The following is a 6,000-nucleotide window of genomic DNA, read 5'->3' as shown; positions in this document are numbered from 1 at the left end:
CGCTAGTAAGGTCCAAAGTAGAAAAGAAGTTAGCAGATTTTAGTGCGGCTAAAGACTCCTCTATTCTAGGCAGCGGATATGCGTCTTTGTGGGTGATACGGTTGATTTTGTCTATAGTCTACGCACATTCTCATGGTGCCGTCTTTCTTTTTGACCAGAACCAAGGGGGCTGCCCAGGGGCTACAGCTGTCTCTAATGACCCCAGCTTCTTTCATTTCCCGCAGCATACCCTTGGCGTTCTGATAATGTGCAGGGGGTACAGGTCTGTGCCTCTCTTTTATTGGTGGGTGGCTCCCGGTGGGGATGTGGTGTTCTATCCCTTTTACTCTGCCGAAGTCTAGCGGGTGCTTACTAAAGACTCTCTCGTACTCCTGTACCACCCGGTAGACTCCTTGTTTTTGGTGCAGGGGAGTGGAGTCAGCACCCACGTGGAGTTTCTGGCACCAGTCCTCCTTTTGTTTCTGGGAGCCAATACCCTCCGCCTGAGGAGATGGAGGCAAGGGTTCCACGGCCCCTTGGTGTTCGACAACAAACAGTTTGGCGAGTGTAGCGTACCTGGGTAAGTGTACTTCCCTCTCCCCAATGTTGAGGATGCGGACGGGCACCCTCCCATGACGGACATCAACCACCCCCCGGGCTGTCAAAATGGTGGGCCTGCTGTCTGAGTACACGGGTTCTACCATGGCTTGGTAGTCTCTACCTCTCAACCCGATTGCAGTCCGACACCAGATCATCATTTCACTTTTGGGAGGCATGGAAATGGGGAATGGATCACTGAGTCTTACACTACCGATCTCACCACCAGACAGTTCTACCTGCTGCCGTCTCATCAGGGCTTTTATCTCCTTGTTGAGGACTCTCTGTTGGCTGGAACTAGCATTCACCGCCACCTGTTGTAGAATTACAATTACCTCTGAAAGACAATTTTCAATTATGTTAGTACCCACAGTTATTTTAGGGTGACTTTCATGACGGTCAATGTCCACAATAATCACTCCCTGTGCCGGCAGTTCAACTTTACCAATTTTAATGGTCATCTCCTTGAACCCCATCTGCGGCACGGGTAAGCCATGCTCAAGTTACTGTCTGGATATCGTGTGATATCAGCATCAGTCCAATACTGCTTAAAAAGTACATAAGGGATTGTGGTTACTTGCGACCCAGTATCCAGCAAGGCTCTCATGGGGATACCGTCCAGCACCACGGGTAAAACCGGGCGCCCCCCAACGTACTTATCACGCCAATTATAAGGGCCTGGTGATCTTATGCCTGGGGGTCGGCCCTCTGCCCCAGGTTGGACCCGTTTAAATTACAGTACCTGGAAAGGTGTCCGGGCTGGTTGCATCGACGGCAAATGGGCTGTCCATCCTCTGCGTAGCGGTCTGTGGGCCTCCCTCGGAACGACGGGATCCTCCTCTGTCGACGCCACGGGACATCCTCCGGACTTGAAGCCAGCTCGATGGGTCTTGACGGGTCCACTTGCAACGCCTGGACGGTCCTGGTCAACGCCGCGACGCTCCTGGTCAGCTCCTGGACTTGGTGGTGCAGGTCTTTCGACGGGGCTTGGTTCAGGGCCTGTGCATCAGCCCCCACGGGATCCATAGAGGAGGGCGCCGCCTCCTGGTGGTAGGTGAGAGCAGGGCGCCGGGGGTTTATAGCGCCACTGGTTGCGGATTCACGGAGCACCCTTATGGCCCTGTCCTTAAATTGGGCAAAGGTCAGGTCGGGGTTCTGAAAGAACATGAGGCACAGCTGGGCCCTGTGGGCGCTGGACAGCAGACCTTCTATGAATTGTTCTGTTAGCAGTTTGTCCGTTTCCTGCACACTGCCAGGGTCAGTTTGTTGGATAGCCCTCAAGGCTTCCTGCAGATTTAGGGCATAGTCTCTGATGCTGTCCTGTGCCCGCTGCTTACACCCATAGAACCTCATTTTAATTTCAGCGGAGGTACGTGTGTCAAAGGTACCCCGCAGCCAGGCCAGAATACCCTTCACAGTCCTTTTCTCCTCAGTGGGCCATGATTTTACCTCCCTTTGGGCTGCGCCAGTTAACTGCCCTGTTAATATGCTGACCTTCTGTTCCTCTGTCAGGGGGTAAACGTGGAACAAACTGTATAGCCTTTCCTTGAAGTCAGTTAGGGCATGGGGCTCCCCTGAGTATTTGGGCAGCCAGGCCGCTCCAGGGATGTAGGGCAGGGAAAAGGGCATCACCGCTGCTGCAGCTGCGTTGGTGGTAGTGGCGGCCTCTGTGTCCGACATCTTCCTCCCCCCTAGTTAAGCGTGGCCTACCTTCCGACGATCCTCTTCTGTAGGCCGCGGCTCCGCTGCTGCTGCTATGGACGAGGACCTGGCGTCGCGTCCTGATGACGTCAGCGTCGCTCTCTCTCCCTTCCAGGACCTTGCGCAGCGTCGGTGCGTGGGGCGGAGCTTCGGATCTCGCGCGGTTTTGTCGTCCACGCCCCTCTTCTTCCCGCGCGGCATCCTAAAGATGGCGTCCGATGGCGGGAAACAGCTGCGGATGGCGGGAAGACGGCAGAAGACGGCGGGAAACGGTCCAAGATGGCGTCTGATGGCGGGAATCGGCTCCGGATGGCGGGAAAAGACTCCAGACGGCGGGAAACTTTGCCACAGGTAAGTTACGAAAGTCTTTTTCAGGCACGCAGTACCCGGTGGTTGCGGGCACGAAATCCTGCCGACTACGCCAAAGCTGACTCGCCCCCTGGGCCGTGGGGCACTTGGATCCGGGCAATTAGGGAAACGATGGGAGTAGTAGTGGCAACCCGGTTCCGTGGCTCAGAGTGGTCAGGCCAGTGGTAGTCCGTTATGTGTTGTTGATTATGTCCGACTACGCCACCCGTGGATTTGCGGTTATTAGGAACTGCCGCTGCATGCAGACCGCTGGGGCTGATGAGGTGTGCAGCTATGGTAGTGTGACTCCCCACGGGAAGAGTGCGGCCCCAGGGCAGTATAGTGGATGGTGGGAGTGATGGTAGTGAGAGTCCCAGTGCTGATAGTGCTGGAGGAGCAAGGAGCACACAGACAACAGGTTGCAGTCCAGGGTCTTTACTAAACAGGCAAACTGACCCACAAACAGTCCCAGCTAGGAGGGGACCTGGATGTCTGAGAGCAACGGGGAAATTGGCCCTGGTCAGGGTGAGGGTGTAGGCCTACCATGCTTTCTGCGCTCCTTCTGGCTATCTCCTTGTTATAGGGTAACAGCCCACGTTTCCGAGCTTTCCGTGTATTCTCGCCTGTATGGCCTGCGACGTGGGTTCCTTTCTGCTCCCAGCCTTGTACGGCTTTACTGGTCCCTTCGGTTGTGGCAGGGCCTCCAGGCTTCTTAGGCCAAGGAATGTACAGTCCCTTGCGGACTGGTTCTCTGCTGGGGGATGTGGAATCCTTCCAGCCTCAGACACCAAAGTCTGGTAGATTAAGTCCTCTTTCTGCCAAGACAGGCTCTCTTCGCCTCTTGTCTCTGGCTTGTGGCTCTCCTCCTGCCACACTTCCTCTTAGGTGCAGTGCAACTTTCTGTCCCTGCTCTGGGACACCTCTCAGTGCTGAGGCAGGTCGTCCAGTTCTCTCTAACCCTGCTCTCAGTACCAGCTTTTATAGGGGCAGCCAGCTCCCCCTACTGGCCTGAGACAGGAGGCATTGCATGCTAATGTTCCCCTGACTAGAGAACCTCCCCCTTGCTCTCAGACACAGCTTTAATTACACTTGTGGCATCCAGGTCAGGGTGACACACATGCATGTTTGCATATGTGAAGGATGAGGGGACAGCCTGGGCCCTGTGTTATATACCTATATTTCTCCGCCGTATCTGTGCATCATGAATCGTGGTATGTGTTAAAGGGGCCCACTGAGACTCTTTCGCCCGGGACCCACGAAAATCTGGAGCCGGCCCTGGTTGAAAGCAATGATGGAGGAGGGAGCGTCATGTGACACTCCCTCTCCCATCATTACTCCTCTGTGTCTGACGCAACGGCATGATGACGCACCACGATGTGTCAGACAGTGGAGCTCCTGAGGTGATGAGGTGACGACAGAGACGTGCTGCAGAGACTGAAGCAGCGGGAAACAAGGAGTGGTAAGTATGTATTTATTTATTTATTTTTAAATCAGTGTGTACTGATAATACGGGAGGACTGGGGCTGCATTTTACCCTATGGGGGGTGCTGCATTTTACCCTGTGGGGGGGCTGCATTATACTGGGTACAGGACCATGGGGAGTGCGGTATACTGTATGGAGGACTATGAGGAGTTCATTATACTGCGTGGAGGACCATGGCGAGTACATTATACTGTGTGGAGGACCATAGGGAGTGCATTATACTGTGTGGAGGACCATGGGGAGTTCATTATACTGTGTGGAGGACCATAGGGAGTGCATTATTCTGCGTGGAGGACCATAGGGAATGCATTATACTGTGTGGAGGAACATGGCGAGTGCATTATACTGTGTGGAGGACCATAGGGAGTGCATTATACTGTGTGGAGGAACATGGCGAGTGCATTATACTGTGTGGAGGATCATAGGGAGTGCATTATACAGTGTGGAGGAACATGGCGAGTGCATTATACTGTGTGGAGGACCATAGGGAGTGCATTATACTGTGTGAAGGTGTAAGGGGGAAGACCGGGGTGAAAGTACTTTCAGAGCAAGGGATCCGGAACTGCCAGGGCCGTGCCTCTGGTTGCAGGGGGAAGACAGACTGCGAACACAGGAGTCAGTTAACTGGGAAGCTGGGGGCGTGTCCAGAGTGAGAACTGGGAGGTCAGGTGACCGAGAGACTGGTGGCATGGGTAGAGAGAGGAAGAGACGAGGACGTTTGCGCGGGAAAGCGGAGCTGGGTCCTGCTCAGCAGAGCAGTGTGAGAGGGTCCAGGCTCCTGGCTCCTGGACTGGGAGCAAGAGCCGAGTGCAGTGGACTGGAGTAGTCAAGCCGACTAGAGAAGAGATGCAGGGTCGGTGGAGCCGGGCACGTGAGGTGCCGTGTTATGGACTAGGGGCTCAGCGAGTAAAACCGGAGACCGCCCGCTGCCGCCAGAAGACGGAGCATTGTTTGGGCGGGGAAGCCTGAAGAAATCAACACCGGCCTCAGCTGGCAACTGCCTTCTGGAGGAAAAGAGTCAGCTAAGTGTAAAAACTGTCGTTTACAACCGGTTCGACTCTGCTATATCTAGTTAAACTGTGAACTGTCAGTTAAAGACTTTTACCTGCTACTTCCCTTGTTTCCCCCATATTTTCCCCTGATACTCCCTGCGTGGAGATTTACCCTGTTATTATAAACTTCCCCTGTTTATTAACCCTGTATTGGCTGCTCTGTGTTTCTGTGTCGCTGCATCTAAAGTACCCGTGTTACAAAGGAACATGGCGAGGCATTATACTGTGTGGAAGACCATAGGGAGCGCACTATACTCTGTCGAGTGTGGAGAGGTGTGGGGCCAGTATACTGTATGTAGGCCCACTATACTGCATGGAGGTCTGTATGGGGGTCACAGTTGAGGGATCATACTGTGTTGGGGTCACCATACTTTGCCCTGGGAGTTGAGGTGGGGTACAGTAGGGTCATTATACTATGAATGTAGAGGAATTCACCTTGGGGGTATCATGCTGTGTTTGGGGGACACTTTTGTTGGCATCACACTTTATGGGGGAAATGAAAAAGGAATCTAGGACTTCAGCAGGAGAAAAATTACTATGTAAAGGATGGAAAGTTGTGAGATATGCCCTTCTGTGACCCCAACAATTATTTACATTTTTTTGGGGAGAGGGGGCAAATAGAACTTCTGCTATGGGGCCCCATGATTCCTTTGTATGCCCCTAGCTATAATATACCCGGGGTATAATCAAGCCTACGCCGCTGTAACCCCGGGTGTACTCTGGCCAGTTACCCCGGAACTCTGTAGTGTACAGACCCCATAGGCCTCTATGGAAACCCTATTATGGCTCTATACAAAACACAGCTGTAATACGGCTGCTGCACAGGTCCTCAGAGCCAGG

The sequence above is a fragment of the Phyllobates terribilis genome, unplaced genomic scaffold, assembly GCF_046119375.1.
Source record: "Phyllobates terribilis strain yellow unplaced genomic scaffold, ASM4611937v1 Scaffold_12__6_contigs__length_324123572, whole genome shotgun sequence".
Taxonomy (NCBI): Eukaryota; Metazoa; Chordata; class Amphibia; order Anura; family Dendrobatidae; genus Phyllobates; species Phyllobates terribilis.
This window is presented reverse-complemented; position numbering follows the sequence as displayed.